Source organism: Lygodium microphyllum, chromosome 4, assembly GCF_053477565.2.
Source record: "Lygodium microphyllum isolate KBCC chromosome 4, Lygodium_microphyllum_v1.1.10, whole genome shotgun sequence".
Lineage (NCBI taxonomy): Eukaryota > Viridiplantae > Streptophyta > Polypodiopsida > Schizaeales > Lygodiaceae > Lygodium > Lygodium microphyllum.
The window spans coordinates 12,908,253-12,926,884 of NC_141138.1; positions in this window are offsets into that span (position 1 = coordinate 12,908,253).

Below are 18,632 nucleotides of genomic sequence, written 5' to 3' on the forward strand. Positions count from 1 at the left end.
CCCTACTCCCTTGGGACAGAATTCCTTCTAACTTTGTACCACAGCCGGAGACACCCACTTCTTGGTTTGCTAATCCCAAGCACCAGAAGCATCTTCTATTTCTTCTTGCATGGAAATAATCAAATACACTTGTTCCATGATTTTGATATTCATTCCAAAAATCACATTTTCTAGCATGAAGAGCCTTTTTCATCATTACATATCGCAACAATGCCAATCCTCTTGTCCTTCAAGGCAAGGCATGTGATGAGATTGATAATGATACGAACTCCTGTAGCATCGATAGAATGTCCAATAGACACTACTCCACCAGTAAGAAGACTTCCTTTGCCAAAAAACATAGTGGGTAACCCATAGATTGTTGCAATGATGTGAACAAAATCTTTATTCTTTGCAGTTTGTTTTCCACTCCCAACTGATTGATTGCATTTATCATTATCCAATCCATTGTTATGGCCTACATACAGTTTTATTTTCCATTGATATCCCCAACTAAAGGGGCCATCTCTACCTTCATGTTGCAAGTAATGGAACTGTTATGGAAAACTCAGCCGAAGCACAAAGCTTTATGTTTGCTTGGAGATGTGGACACATCTTTCTTGGAGTTATTTAGTCAATGTACTTTCTGATTAGATAGATTGAGCTCTCCTCTAACAATGTATCTCTAGTCAAACATATAGTTGTTTTAAATATATAGATATGATGAGTGACCACACCCGTAAAGTGAAGTTGGCGATCATCAAGACTTTTCTCTATAAGGCACTGGACTTTCTAGAGATACATTGTCAAAGGCCATGGCAGATTATGTGGAGATGGATGATGCCGGTTTATAGAGTGTCATCAAGATTCTTGGGAGATTCAGTATGCCTGTAGGTCTTGGAGAGGATACATCCTCCTAGCCACATGTAGGACATGGCAGATTATGTGGAGATAGATGACGCTGGTTTATAGAGTGCCATCAAGATTCTTGGGAGATTCAGTATGCCTATAGGTCTTGGAGAGGGTACATCCTCCTAGCCACATGTAGAAGTGGAGACTTTTTCTCGTGCACACACTACAACGCATTAGTAAGCTTCTCGATTGATAAAATAGTAATGTTATCCTTTTTTTACATATATAATTCATAATATATATATCCTTTTTATGTCTTTGTTTTCTTAAGTCTCCTATCCTAGGTACATCACATCATAAGAGTTAGCAGCTTACTCCTGATGTACCTTCTCCTACTCAGGTGACACCTGATTCACAGGCTAGTGGCAGTCAGTCTTGTAGGTATATCTTTTATGGTGATTACGGATTAAATATCAAGTAGTTTTAAAGAACTCACATCTCAATGTATCATATGTTTGTATTGCATGTAGACATTAGCGGGGTAGAGTAGCACAACATCAGCCCCCGATTGATTGGCGAGACACCACAATTAGAGAAAACAAAATGAATAGATCGTGAAGTGTATTGTGCTAATTGTAGTTTAATGCTCATTCATGTCCTTCACACTTGAATTACAAAGTACAAAAGCTATTTTGAGCAACATACCAAAATTAATACTTTCATTACATTGGATTGCATTGCTTGTGGAAAATTGAATGCTTGATTTGGCATAGTTTATAGACATTTATTTGCATCAACTAGTTAAAAATTAGTTTACTTCTAAATGGAAAATGAAGCATAAAAAGGAGCCATAAAAAGAACAATTGAACTAACCATGTGAGACCAAGTGAGAAAGAAGGAACCAGAACATTAATGAACAGAGAGTGAGCAAAAACCTACAATTAGTTAACTTTATGTTTCTATCTCTACAGTCCATGGGAATATCATTGAAATGTGAATCTTATCATTGTAAATACCTTAGAGTTATGCTTGATAGAGACCCCATCACTTAATAAGCCTTACTTTTATAGCAAATAAGAGCATATTAGGCAATGGCCATTTGAGCACCTAGTGTGCAACTCAATGATTACAACAAATCTTTGGGGAGAGAAATGTATTCATTGGAAACAACTATCTCCCAACTTGAATTGATTTGTCATACTGAGAACCTAGTCAAACAAGAATATTTAGAAACCACATCTACTTCAGTCTCAAATGTAGATAATCTAGGGTTTTACCCTAGTAGTTTTCTAACAAAAATTTTGTAGCTATTAGCACGATATGATTGGAAAACGAGGATAATACACATGGGGAGATCAGAACATGAGATAATAATAGATTTGAAAGAGGAAGGAGACTAAGATGTAATGTACCCACTGCCAATTTACAAAAGGTAACATTTGGTAGCTGTCCAAGGGTTATCATAGTTGCCACTATCTGCACTTTACATGAATAATCCGCAACTTTGGTCTTAACTGGGTGGCCGTAGCTCTACTCCTACGAGGCACTTGGCCTCGACCCGTGAGGATCAACTTGAAGGTTTCTATAATATTTAATAGCATCTAACAACATTCTAGCATGTCAAGTCCAAGTGATCACATTATGACCCTACGAGACTAAGAGCAGGTGAATCACCGCACTCGATTCATAGAGAGTGAGAGATGAGGGGTATTTCAACTCTACCCTTTGCATCTATTGTATATGAACCATAGAAGGTCATTGGTAAGTTAGAAAAGATCTTAAGGAAGTGCATGGTGCTCAAATACCTTATAAATGGCACCACCTACCCATGGAAAAGTCTACTTGGAAACCATCCTCAAACCTTAACTCTTTTCCATGGTTGATACAAGAAGATGATTGAATTTAGTCTCTTTTAATATCAACGTACTTAAGGAATTGGCTCCTATGGAGAAAGATGGTTTGATTATATATAAACTAAAGAATTTCACTTGGTAAGCGAGAAAATAATTTTAAGGAATTGTGTGTGCTTGAATACCTTATTAAATGGCACCATCTACCCATGGAAAAGTCTACTTGGAAACCATCCCCATACCTTAACTATGTTCCATGGTTGACACATGAAGATGATCAAATTTAATCTCTTGTATTAAAATTTTACAATGAATTTAAACATTGTAACTCTACCAAGATTATATTTTCATGCTCTCGGAGGATGCTTAATGATGTCTAATTTACAAAAACACCTTCTTTACACAATTTGAACCTATTTATGAAGAGGTATGTGTGTTTTAGTACTAGTCATGTTTCTTAAAGCTCACAAGAAAGTCATAGTCATACCTTTTGTTGTGTTACTTTCTTGATGGTCTTCATTATGATGGATGCTTCTTTGATTAAGGAGCTACAAGTTTTAGGAGTGCTTACCTTGAGCTTTCATTGCATATTGCACCATATTTAGATTTGAGAATGAAACTTATTTCATTAGGGATAGTCGATAAATGAACTAGTTTTAGTCCTAAGCTTTTGAATTAACATAGAATCAATGTTTTCTATCAAAGGAAAGAATGTACCATCGTATCTATTTTTTGCTCTATAATGAAGTAATAATAGCCCTAAGCCTTAGTGAAGCATGTGTATTAACCTAGAATTAATGTTTACTATAAAACTCAAGAATGTGTCATTGTGCCTATAATTTGCTAATCATTTGTAAATCTCCTTATGAATCCTTGGGGATTCTCCTGCCTTATTTCATGGAGGTATGTTTCCATGGTCAACATGCATGAGATGTGTTTCATTTATCCTATTTGTAAGTTTTCTTGTTATTCTTGGGTATGTCTTCCTTTTTCCATGAATAATACTCTCCATGGCTAGGGTCTTTTGAGTATTTTTAATATTTTATTCAATTTCTCAATAAATTTCCTTCTCCACTTCATTTGGTTGCAAAACTAGGCTTTTTTAAAAGAGAAAACAATAGTTTTAAGTCAAGTATCAATACTTTTTATTTTCCCTGGCTCATGCATATTATTTTAGGATATTTTATGTGTTTTATTTTTAAAATATAATAATATCTATTAAAAATATTATTTATAGCTAATACGACTATATGTAACCTCTTCACATCATATGGTTTGAACAATATTGCCTATTAATAAGTTCACGGATATATATTTTGATTGTAGTATGATTTATTTATTATATTATAAATGAATAGATAATATAATACACAATTTTTTACATGGAGAGATCATACAATTAATATATGAATAATAGCACTAAATATATTTTTCATAGGCAATGTGACCTAGGTTTGCATAGATCAAGACAATTGGAGCACTTAAGAAGGCATTTTAGATGTTGGTTTGCATAATCAAATTGTAAATATTGAAAATTATAAGAAATATCAAAGGATGGTAGAGACATGTCAAAGAAATTTTCCATTGGAGGTGTGAAAGCAAGAAGGTTTTTATTTGTGAAACCCTCAAATAATCCTTGTCAAGTAGTGTAGTTCACTTAGAGAATTCAATTTAATAAGTGAAAGTGCATCCATAATGTGATTGTTAACCATACTAATAGTACTAGAGTAGGATCACACAATGCAAACATTTGGAAGTATTTGGATATAATCTTTAAGTTTTGTGATATAAACAATATTAGTGAATTTGGGAATCTGTCAAGTTCCATTCTTCATTATTTTAGAATATTGGGACTCCAAAAAGATATACTTAAATTTCTCCCCAAAACTATCATGTGGCGCATCATTTGAGACCTTATGAAAAATGGAATCTATTGAGCTATTGAACAATAAGTTTAGAGCAATGGTGTGAGATTTATAGCAAAGAGAAAGTTTTGATCATGAGTCCTAAACTTTTGAAAAAATTTCAAATTCACTAATAGTGTGTTACATATAGGTATGAAACTCACATGAATATCATGCCTTTAAAAGAACATTGAACAAGTTTAAAAGTAAAAAAAGAAGCACTAAGAACATAAGAAATTAATAAATAAATGCAACATTTGGAGATACAAAAAAATCATGGGATAATTCTAATGTATTAATGAAACATACTATGTGGTGATAAACTAGATAAAGACGACAAAAGGCTTTGATACCCATAAAGAATATTTTCTTATAGGCCCATAGAGAATGTAATAAATACATGAGGAGGTATGATGAAATTTTGAGAAAAGGAACACTTGTCAAATTTTTTAATGATTATTTATATAACAGAATACATCTCAATTTTTTGAAAAACAATGTTTCTTAGTAAAGTGATAATGTAATACTCAAGATCACTCCTCTACTTGTGGCCTCTTTGAAGATTCTAATGTAGTAATGAAACATACTATGTGGTGATAAACTAGACAAAGATGACAAAAGGCTCTGATACCCATAAAGAATATTTTCTTATCGGCCCATAGAGAATGGAATAAATACATGAGGAGGCATGATGAAATTTTGAGAAAAGGAACACTTGTCAAATTTTGTAATGATTGTTTATATAATAGAACACATCTCAATTTTTTGAAAAAAAATGTTTCTTAGTAAAGTGATAATGTAATACTCAAGATCACTCCTCTACTTGTGGCCTCTTTGAAGATGGCCCAACTTCATAATGTAATTGTTTCTCTAACTCTGTAAAAGCCTAGTCATCAAATTTTTGAATTAATCTACTTCTAGTTAGGTGTCCTTTTACATATTCTAGCACATTTGGATCCTTAATTCCATTTATCAAGCCGAATTCTGCATATGCTAAGTAGTATTTACTATGATATATATGGCAACCAAGGCCTTGCCCAAAATTTGTAGCTCTTCCTATTTTTCCACAAACATTGGTTTCTCTATATTCCACATAATAAGATATGCTAGAATTTATCATGATAGGGTCCTCAATGTAAAAATAGGAAACTCTACATTATTGCATGTGAACTTATGTTGGAAAACAACAAACTTTGGAAATGTAAGGTATTTGATATAATGGCCCAAGACAAGGTCCTTGCCTAAAATTGCCTTCCATTTGTTAAGTGCAAGACTAATAAACCCATCCTCGTATACAAAAATTTGAAAAATAGCAATATAGCGTCCAAATAAACATAGTATCCTCGTAAAACTCTAATAGAAACCAATATAGTATCCAAATAAACATAGCTTGTGAAATAAACCTTTTGATTTTCATCTAAAACTAAAAACTTTTGACTCTATATATGGATGCTTGTTTGGCTAAGCTGCAAAGACTTATGAGTGTTTGATATGCCCAACTGAGACACATTCAATTTTTCCTATGTTGCTTCAAACTCTTCATATAAATGAAGGGTTGACTCAAATCAAACAGTGTCCTTGCCATTATCATGGTCAAAGTCTCTATTGTAGAATAGTAGTCTGTATCCTTGACATCTTAATTCAAAAGAGATACTTATCCCAATCTAGGACAATAAAATTAGAATCTATTTCTATATTGTGTGTAATAATGCTAGGCAATAGTCCTGCTGATGTTAAAAGGGGCGTGGATATCACACATGAGAATGTACTACCTTTTGCGGATAGGAAAGATGGGCAAGAGTACTATAGGAGCTTCACCATCCTCCTCCTCAATCTCTTCTTACTTGTTAAGTGAATCCACCTCTATGTTCTCCCTAATCAAAACTCCAACATCTAGTTGACTACTTTGCTCCCTTTCATTGGCCACATCTAATTGCTAGAAATCCTCTTACACCTCATCAATCTCCACTTTAATAGGTTGTTGTGTATCTTCTAAGCCTTGGTCATACTCTTTCTCTTCATCTCCTAGCAACACATATAGAAAGTAAATAAACCCATGAAAGTATTCTATAATAGGGTACTGCTAATTGTGTACAAGGCACTATAAATTTACCTTTTTCATGCCCTTCTAGTAACTCTCAAAATTCCCATATTGAGCCTTTTTCTTGGGATATTTTTAGAAAGGACATTGTTCATGTGAACATAACAAAATCCCTTGATATGAACCTATCTAGCACATGTCTACTCCACAAAAGTGGTCTCTTACTCTCAAAGGTACACTCATGAAGACTTGACCCGTTCTTCCACAAACATAATAATAGAAAACATGTGGGACACCTGTGGTAGTAGATGCTCTTGTCCCACTTGAGAAAGAAAATCTAAAAGCATGTCACTAGGGGGGTGCCTTCAGTCCTCCTAGGCTCTTGTGGAGAAGCATTAGAAGTGCCTTCACTTCTCACATGCTCTTGAGCCTCCTTCATATGTTACACCACCTTGGTAGCGTCCATCTACAAACGCATAACTACATAAGGGACTCCAATGGGTATTGTGTCAAAGGGTAGAACTCGACAAAGCTAGAAGTGGATGTAAATAGACAAGAGAGGAGAGAGGTGAAGCACCCAAGAGCACATACACACAAAAGAAATGGAGACTTGAGAACATAAAGATATAGGGTTGAAATCTTATTCTTCTTCCATACAAAAGAACTAAGTCTATAACATGATAAAAAACTAATATGAAAGTACCACAACATATATATATATATATATATATATGCAATCACTGAGTGTGAACCCATTAGGAAAGAAGAGATGGCACAATGAATGTGCCATAACCAATGATGAACTATGTGGTTGTAGTCTAGCTATAGTATCATTAGCATATCCTCATGTCAATCATCTAACATGTTAGTGAATAATACTATGCCACATTACTAAGGCACATAGTGCATCCGGCTCATGTAGAGATCGATATCTCAACACTCCCTGTTGAGCTCAACATAAGCTTATGAACTCCAAGCATAGTCCTAAAGTGCTGAAACTTCTCAACTCCCAAGGCCTTTGTGAAAATGTCAGTAGCTTGATCCTTTGTACTGACATAAACCAAGTTAACATCACTTGCTAGAACCTCCTACCAAATGAAATGGTAATGGATGTCTATTTTGTTTATCTATGAACATCATATTGGGAAATATGGAAAATTTCCATAAGTTTGGGATACGTTGGAGGTGAATTGGGTAGTCGGCCTCTAACAACCCCTAAGACAACACCACAGGATAAAGATTGAGGATATTCTCTTAACAAAACCCATGAAACAAAACCACTAAACACATGATCAAAAATTCCTAATTAATCACTCCTCACCAAGACTTCAATTCAACACTTAAGCATCTTAAACCTTCAAGCTCAGGTTTTACCACTTTTAGAGAGAATCTGACATTGAAAAAACCATGGTTGAGACTTTGACAACACGAGCTTTCAGATTTACACAACTCCTATTTTTAGGGATGGCAACCCCATGCAACAAATTGACCCACAAAGTGTGGTTGCCTCAATCAATGTGTAAAATTAGTTGTAGATCCTTTCTATTCTTCTTTTCTCAGAGCACATATAAATACAATCCAAATACACAAGTAATCAAAACTTTATATGGTAAATTTTCATGCCAATTCAATCGCTACAAGCATTTCGCTATTGTAGACATTCCATTACTGCATCAAAACACAGTTTGCACTAATATAATAATGGAAAATAATGATGACTTTCATGGGAAACCAAGTTGGTGACGTAGATGCTGCTGAATTCATTTGTTTCCTCATAAAGAATAGGAATTGCCTCATGGATCATTACACAAAACAGTTCATAACTTTCTGGCTAGATTTAGATCACCAAGCTTCAAAAAAAAAAGTTGTAGCTCTCTTTCCAATCTATAATTCTTCACAACAATTCAGAGTCAAATTCCTTGATTTGCTATCTTGAAACAGCTGTGCATAGTCTACAGTCCTAAATTCCTACATGCTCTATACAGCAGACACAACTAATCTGTTCCAAATGCACAAACTTGCAAAGGGTAAGACACATTCTTTGACTTCAGATTGTCATTTCAGTATACCATCAGATACATCTCAGCATATCTTGCATTGATGAAGAGTTGTGGGAGCTTCAAACTTTATGAACTCTAATCCATTATTTCTTGGCTACAAATCCTTTTAGATTTCCACTAACTCAAAACCCATGCATTCAACATCTACCCATAACACATATTCCTAGCCATATACCCAGTTTAAGATGTAGAGATCCTTTACTTCCATTCTTCTCTGCTGACGGGAAGCCTCACACAACAACTAACATACATCATTCTCAACATGATGAAGAACAACCATTTGCTGTCTTTCACTCATATCCATACATTAGAATGGATTTGCAAACTCTCTGCCCCACGCAGCAGTAGAAGAAAACAAGACAAAAAGAAGATTATTATTACCATCATCTGAAAACTGAGAGCTTGCATTAGCCCATTGACTTCAGCAACCCTTCCATCATGTCCCACGGCTCCAATTACTTCAGCTTCATGATCTCTTTCTTTTGACAATTTGTTATTCTTCTTTGGAGCTTCAGATTAATCCCTTCTTTAGCCTACAAGATTCTTCTTCTTCTTCTTCTTCTTCTTCTTCTTCCTCTCTCTCTCTCTCTCTCTCTCTCTCTCTCTCTCTCTCTCTCTCTCTCTCTCTCTCTCTCTCTCTCTCTCTCTCTCTCTCTCTCTCTCTCTCTTGTTTGTCTTGTGTCAAAACCTCTTCTCTTTTCTCAAAAAAATCCTCATGTTTTTTCTTTTTCCCCTATTTTACTAAGCTACCCTTTGCTTCCTCTTAATTACTAGATGGCAAACATGCCCCTTGCCACATAAATTTCCACTTGGGGACTCAAAATCGGAAGCGAGAACACATTTTCTACTCTTCCTGTATGAGGTGTGTGTCTCAAAGCTGAAATATCACAACCACGTGTCGAACATGCATGGTACCACTTGGGATTTCCATTTATCAACCCGACTCCCGCTACGAGTAAGTGTTAGGAAGACAAAAAAATGATATTTGCATGTGTTACCCCACTTGACTTCATGTAACATCATGTCCCTAGTCACTCATTTTCACTCACCATGATTAGTGCCTCCCTCCCCCCTAGATTTGGAACACAAAGTGTGAACAAACCTTTATTAAAAGCTTCAAAACATCTGACAAAGGCAAACTCCTTTTCCTAAAAATCTGCCTCATAGAGCACTACACACAACAGCTCACAACTTTCTAACTAGGTCTTGGGTCGCCAAGCTGTCAAGATTGTGGGAGAGAAGGAAGGAGTCTCACTTGTAGCTTTCTTTCTTGCACAATGGGGGAATACACACAAGGGTGGAGGCTGAAAACAGTTTTCCTCTTCTTAGTTGTGGAAGCCAAAAGAACTCAAGTACAAAGAAATAGAAGAACCCTAGATATGGGTCTCAAACCAAACTCAACTAACTAAGGTGGCATACTAATTGAGCCACGAACTAGAGTAGATAGGGATAGCTATCATGTAGCTATTATTCAGGGGCGGTGTACCAACTGCATCTGCAACTGACAAGTCGGTGACATAAATACACAACGGTCACCCTGGCGTATCACGAGTGGAGCTCGATATGTCAACACTCCCCCTCGAGCTCAATCCCAATTCCTGCACACCAAGCAGGTCTCTGAACTTGCGCAGCTTCTCTGCGCCCAATGCCTTCGTGAATATGTCAGCTACCTGATCCTCTGTGCTGACATAAACTAGATCAATAAGACCTAGTAAAACCCTCTCTCGCACATAGTGATAATGCACCTCAATGTGCTTTGTTCTAGCATGATAGACTGGGTTATTTGCCAAGTGTATACTACTCATGTTGTCACAATAAATGACAACTGGCCCGTCTGTAGACTGATGCATATCATAAAGTAGCTTATGCAACCAAGCTACCTCACTTGCAGCCATTGCTGCACCCCTGTACTCAGCCTCTGTGCTCGACAAGGCAATTGTAGGCTATTTCTTGCTGCTCCAAGTGACTGCAGCACTCCCAAAAGAGAACACATATCCACTGGTAGATCGTCTATCAGAAATACTACCAGCCCAATCAGCATCAGTGTATCCATGCAATTGTATCTGAACCCCAGTCTCATAAAATAGTCCATACTGCAATGTGGACTTCACATATCTGAGTATGCGTCTAGCCGCATCCAAATGTGGTTTCCTTGGAGCCTGCATAAACTAACTTACCAATCCAACAGCATAGCTCAAATCTGGCCTGGTAATAGTCATATAAATCAAGCTTCCTACTATGCGTCTGTACATAGTAGGGTCTTCCAGAAGCTCACCTGCATCTGCGCTCAGCTTCACATTCTGCTCCAAAGGAACTGAAATAGGCTTACAGCCTGTCATCCCATATTTGGACAGCATGTCCAATCCATACTGCCTCTGCAAGAGCTGTATCCCACTTGGTGATCTAATCACCTCAATGCCCAAGAAATAACGCAGCTCTCCCAAATCCTTCATCTCAAACTTCTGGTTCAATAGCATTTTCACATGAAGGATATCTTCATCACTGTCACCTGTCATAATCAAATCATCAACATAAATGACAAGTAGCATAATACCTTTCTCTGTTTTTCTCACATAAAGTGAGAAATCTGCCTTGGAAATCTGAAAGCCAATAGTGACAAGATACTGTCCTATCTTGTCAGACCATGCTCTAGGTGCTTGCTTCAAGCCATACAAAGCTTTCTTCAACCTGCAAACAAACTCAGGATGAACAGCATGCACATAACCTGGTGGCTGCTCCATATAGACCTCTTCTTGCAAATCACCATGCAAGAAGGCATTCTTTACATCCATCTGATGTAAAGACCATCCCTTTGATGCAGCCATAGCAATGACTGCTCTTACGGTTGCCATCCTTGCAACTGGACTGAATGTTTCTTCATAGACAATGCCATATGTTTGTGCATACCCCTTGACTACTAATCTTGCCTTGTATCTGTTCACAGAACCATCAGCATTGTGCTTCACCTTATAAACCCACTTACAGCCAATTGCATTCTTACCTTTAGGCAAAGGTATCAATTCCCATGTAGCATTTTCTTCCAAGGCATCCATTTCTTCATCCATGGCTTTCTCCCATTTCTCTTTTCCCATGGCTTGCTCAAAAGAAGTGGGTTCTGGTTCCTGTATCACCTTGACCATATATGCATAGTGAATGGCTGTAAATCCATCATATTTCAGCCTATCCACAGGATACCTAACTCTGGTAGACCTACGCAAAGTGGGTTCACTCCCAAGTGCTCTCAAAACATCTCTGGTCTTCCTTACTCCAGGTGTAACAATAGAGGGAATACCCAACTCATCATCAATGCTCTGTTCTGAGCCACTGGATTCACCATCCACATAAGAGTGACCTGCATTCACATCAAACATGGGCTGATCAACCTTCTCTTTTCCTTTTCGTGATACCTGCATACCACTATCTGCATTGCTTTGAGAAGATTCTCCTGATCTCAATCTGCCTGTCCATGGCGAAGAATGTGAACCACTGCTAGAAGGCGCTCCACGTCCACTAATATTTTGTGATTGCTATTGTGAATTCTGTGCAGCATTACCATTTTGTGCATCTACATCATCAATCACATTTACTGGTTTATACCAGCTACTCATCTCATAAAAAACAACATCTCTACTCACTGTAAACTTACGAGTAGAAGGGTTATAGCATCTATACCCTTTTTGCTGCAGAGAGTAACCAATAAAGATGCATTTCTCAGCTTTTGGATCCAACTTGGATCTCAACTCATCTGGCACATGTACATAGGCAATGCAACCAAAAATTTTCAAATGAGAAATATCTGGTTTCCTACCAGTATACCTCTCCTCTGGAGTCATTCCATGTATTGCTACAGTGGGAGTCCTGTTCATTATGTAGACTGCTGTAGCAACTGCTTCAGCCCAATAAAAATCTGGCAGGTCTTTTTCATTGAGCATGGCACGAGACACCTCTCCAATATGTCTGTTTTTTCTTTCTGCAATTCCATTTTGCTGTGGGGTATAACTGCATGAATATTGCTGCTTTATGCCATGCTCCTGCAAGAACCTTGCAAACTCATTTGAGAGGTACTCTCCCCCTCCATCTGACCTTAGGCATTTTATTTGCAGACCTGTTTCTTTTTCAACCATAGCTTTAAGAGTTTTGAAATGCCCAAAAACTTCACTTTTCTTTTTCATAAAATACACCCAAACTTTTCTGCTATAGTCATCAATAAAAGTGACAAAATAATGACACCCTCCAAGAGATGTAGCTTTAGTAGTCCACACATCAGAGTGGATTAATTCCAATGGCTTCTTACTCTCTTGAACATGTCTAGGAAATGGTTTCCTTGCCTGTTTTCCAAACTGACAGGCTTCACATACCTTATGCATTTCTGCAACCTTGAATTTAGGCAATCCTGCAACAATATTTTGGGCCTGCATTGATTTAAGTCGCTGTACATTAACATGACCAATGCGTTTATGCCAGATATCAATATCTGCAACTACACCGGTCCCATGTGCAAACATTGCTGCACTCAATTCAGACATGTCTGCATCCAATGTAAACATTCTGCCCTTCTTATTTCCTTTTGCTATCTAGCGACCTTTATTTTTCATATCCTCAACAAAGCATCCATGAGGATTAAATCTGACCTCCAAGCCCTGCTCAACCATTTGACCAATAGAAACCAGATTCTTGGTGATATTCGGGACATGAAATACATCGGATAGGTATTTCTTTTTCCCATCCTGCATGGACAAATGAATTTTTTCAATCTGCACAATCGGATGTGCAGTATCATCACCAGTCTCCACAAATCCTGGTTTTTCCATTTTCCTTGCATCCTCCATCCATTCTGCATGACCTGTCATGTGGTTTGATGCACCTGAGTCAACATACCATACATCATTGCTTTCTTCTGCACTTGTCACAGAATTGTTCATGTGCTGCACCATAAACAAATGCTCATTTCTGTCATCACCCTGTCTACTAGAAGATGCATAATTCCCTTGTTGCAGTTTTCCATTCATGATGTCATTCTGCTTTTTATAGCAGTCTTTAGCCATATGACCCATTTTACCACAGTAGTAGCATTCAACATCACGACCTCTTTGGCTCCCCCTGCCTCTAGAGTTACCACGTCCTCCTCCATAGGACTGGTTTTCTTGAGTTTGCTGCATATTCTGATTTCTGCCACGGCCTCCAAATCGGCCTCCTCTACTTCTGCCTCTACCTCTTCCAGCATTTGAGTAGAAGACAGCTTCTTTTGAAGTTCCTCCTGAAGAAGATGCACCACCATTTCTCTGCTCCTCAGAAATTAGAAGAGCAATCAACTCCTCAAAATCAGGAAATTTTTCACGGACGGAAATGGATGTCCGAAACTGCGCATAATCCTTTCCTAGACCATTCAAGGTCACAGAAACTAAATCATCATCTTCCACTGGCGACCCAATGGAAGCAAGTGCATCTGCAATCTTCTTCACCTTCATGTGGTAGTCATTGATGCTCATATTCTCTCTTTGCACATTGTGCAACTCTTGCTTGAGCTGCATTTTCCTGGCTTGCGTATTTGTGCTATACATCTTTGACAGAGTATCCCATGCCTCCTTTGGCGTACTTGCATCCTGAATATGCACAATCATAGAGTCTGAAATGCTGATAGACAGCCAGTACATAACTTTCCTGGCTCTCTCATGCCATGCTTTGAATGCCTGCATTTGCTGTTGATTGGGAACATCAGGAAGAACTGGTTCTTCTTCATTTCCTGCAACAAATTCCCAATATCCTTTTCCCATAAGGAAATTCGTCATTCTAAACTTCCATGCCTGGAAGTTGTTCTTGTCAAGCTTTTCAGTTACAATCTGTGAAAGAGAATCAGACGCCATTACAGAACACTGCGAAAAATTCTGTCACTGCAAAAACTCAGCTTCACCCTCACAAGGGCAAATTTGCAAAACTGGCGAAAGTGGTATTTGACCACACAGTCACTTCCTAGTGATGATTTTGCATAAACCGGAACCAAGGATGATTTTGAAACTCCCAATGTCTCTGCGCACAAGCATACGATGCAATTTCTACAATAACTTTTCACCGACCTGTAGAACAGTGGTCGCACAGCATAAAACAGGGCCTTTTCCTGAGTGCGTGCAGAAAACTTCCACCTCCAAAAACAGGCCCCGAAATGGCCTCAAATCAAAAAAATGAGGTCGCCGCGGGCTAAAGCCCTCTCCCGCAGCATATACTGCCCTCTTGCTTCACCGCGAAGGGCGTCTCAACCTGAGACAATGCACTCCTGCACTTTCCGGCTATGCTACCTGCTGAGATCTGCTCCCAAAACAGAAAATGAAAGCAACACTGCTCCTCTTACCAGAACACCGCGAGCTTGTCTTTCTTTCTTGAGGTCCTTACCACGAACCTGGCTCTGATACCATGTCAAGATTGTGGGAGAGAAGGAAGGAGTCTCACTTGTAGCTTTCTTGCTTGCACAATGGGGGAATACACACAAGGGTGGAGGCTGAAAACAGTTTTCCTCTTCTTAGTTGTGGAAGCCAAAAGAACTCAAGTACAAAGAAATAGAAGAACCCTAGATATGGGTCTCAAACCAAACTCAACTAACTAAGGTGGCATACTAACTGAGCCACAAACTAGAGTAGATAAGGATAGCTATCATGTAGCTATTATTCAGGGGCGGTGTACCAATCGCATCTGCAACTGACAAGTCGGTGACATAAATACACAACGGTCACCCTGGCGTATCACGAGTGGAGCTCGATATGTCAACACAAGCTTCAAAAATGAAAGTTGTAGCTCTCTTTCCAATATATAATTCTTCAGAGAAATTTAGAGTCAAATTCCTTGATCTGATACCCTAAAAAAACTATGCACAGTCTGTAGTCCTAAATTCTTGCATGCAGTCCACTTCAAGCATCGATGTTCCAGAGACCATAACTTTCACACTCTTGCACAGATCAACATCAAACTTGAAAGAGACCTTTAGTAGGTGTCAAAGCACACTTTGAATAAGTTTTCCATCATTTACAACCATCTGATCAACACTAGATTTTAGAAAACTAAATCTACCCCAAAAAGTAAACTAGAAGCAATCTACTTTATGTACAGTATGTACATTACTTGCATCCTCTTTATTTACAAGATTCTACATATATATTTCTATGATGGAACCCATTGATTCTATTGTTGTGAACATTACCATCTAAATCTTGTAGCAATTAAGTGCCATTTTCAAACCTCTGCTTGATGAGAAAAGGTCCTTCCCATCTAACTTGAAACTTGGTTTTAAAAGTAGAGTCCAAGCTACTGTCATATCTCATAACTAGCATTCCCTCTGCAAGATTCTTCTTCTTCAACTATGTATTAAACCATTCACTTCTCTTCATAGTCTATTTTTCATAATAATTCATTACTTGTTGCCTATCCAACTGTAGGGTATACAAGTTCAGTCCTCTATCAATTCCCAATTCTGCTTGATCTAACTAATGCTTTCTTACAAACTCCATCATAGGGAACATGACATTCATGGGTAATAAAGCATCTTGTCCATATACTAAGTGAAAAGGGGTTAATCATGTACTTATCTTGTGCATTGTTCTACAAGCCCACAAAGCTTGATGTAGATAATTGTCCCAATCTTTAGGATGATCTTCCACTAGCTTAAAGAGAATCTTCTGTAATGTTCCATTGAATGCTTCCACTAGTCCATTGCATTGAGGGTAATAAGGAGTAGTAAATTTGTGTTTCAAGTCTAGTTTCCATGTTAATTCTCTCAACAGCTTATTTCTAAATCCAGGACCTTGATCTGTCATTATTTCTAGTGGTATTCCAAATCTGCAGCATATGTCCTCCATGAGGGATTGAGTTACATCCTCTTTCTTGAAATTCCTTATAGCCTTAGCTTTAGGCCATTTGGTCATATAATCAACAACGGTAATGATGTAAGACTTTCTTGTTTTTGTACTAGGAAAAGGTCCAATAAAATCCATACCCCACTTCTCAAACGGTCCATAGGCAACAATGGATTTAGCAAGTTTTGGAATTAACACTCTTTTTGCATATGATTGGCAAGCATGACAACTTTTACACTAATGAGAAACATCAGTGCTAAGACTAGGCCAAGTAAGTCCTGCTAGTACAATTTTCCTTTTGGTAAGCTCAAAACCAAAATGACCAGCACATGCTTCCTCATGACAAGAAGATAAACAAGCAATAATTTCAGAACTATCCAACACCCTTCTTAGTACATTATCAATCCCCTTCATGTATAACTGATCATTTATGAGCACATATACCCTGGCCTTTCTAATAATGGCATACACATCAGCCAATGACTTTAGCTCCCCACTTTTTAGAAACTCTTCAATCAGGTGAAGTCTCTCCCTACCCTCATATCTAGGATTATGCACCCTCATGGCAACAACATATTGGGAAAGAAAATTTTCAGCCAATTCATGAGCTCTATGGTTGTTCTCCCTACCAATATGCCAAATTTCAAATTTTTGCAGCTGCCTCATGAGGCCTTTTATCTTAAACAGCCAATCCTTCAAAACATCTTTATTGGCTTTCCAAACATTTTGAACCTATCTGACCACCAACATAGCATCGCCTTTTGCAACTTTCTTATATCCCAGCTGAATACATTGTTTTAGGCCAGCGTGTAAACTCGCATATTCAGCTTCATTGTTACTTTGTAACTCTTTACTTTCTTGACTTCTAAAAAAGACTTCTCGATTTTCAACATCCATAATGAAAAAACCAGTCTTTCCTTTTTTAGCACTCTTCTGTAAACTGCCATCAAAAAACAAGGTAGCATCTTTATCCTTCATCTCCTCATGAATTTGTGGATGCGGAATCAGTTTCTGTCTTATAACAACTCAACTTCAATAGGTTCTTTATAAGTCAAGATATCAGCTAAGCTAGCTCTTATAGTATCCTCCTTCAAACATGTGAATTTAAATTCTTTCAAAGCCAATAGCCACTTAGTAACTCTTGGAGCATTTTCAGCAGGTCGCAAAACCTGTGGAAGCAATTGGGAGCTAGTAAGTCCTACAAATGGTTTTTGAATCAAGTACGATTCCCATCTTTTAACTGCATATACCAGTCCCCATACCAACAATTCTTCTTCCATCCCAGCTTTTTCAGTCACTCCAATGGATCTACTTATATAAAACACTAGCCTCATATAAGACATCCCCTTTCCCTTTTGCATTAAAATGGCTCCCACTGCATTTTTCCCAACATTGATACTAATAAAGAAAAGCTTGGAGGCATAAGAACTGGCAAAGTGCTTAACTTTTCTTTAATACGCAAGAATGCATCTTCTTCAACTTGCATCCAAACTAAATGATCCCTTTGAGTTGTTTTCTGTAAAGGATATACACCATATGGAATGACCTTGATAAATACCTCAATTTTTGAACAAACCTCATCAGTTCTCTATAGTTTTTGGAGAATCTATAAGAAGTAAAGCCACAACTTTACTAGGCTCATGTGAAATACCATTAGTAAACACTTCATGACCCAAGAGTATCACTCTAGTTCTTGCTATCTTACATTTATCAAGGTTCAACTGACCACCATCCTCATCAAGTCTGCACAAAACTTCATCAAGTTTTTTAGAGTGTAATGCCCTTGAGTTGTACACAAAAAATTCATCCATAAATACCCGCAAAGATTTCCCAATGAAATGGGCAAATACCTAACTAACCCATCTTGAAAAGTTGGTGTATGCATTCATCAGACCAAAAGGCATTACTCTATAACAAAAGCATCCCCATGGGGTAATGAACGTTGTTTTCTTCTGATCTTCTTCTGCTATTCTGATTTGGAAATATCCAGAGTATCCATTGCACACACTGTAAAATTCATGACCAGCCACTTAATCCAAGATCTCATTCTGGAACAGAAGAGGATAGTAGTTCCTCTTAGTAGCTACATTAAGAGGCTTGAAATC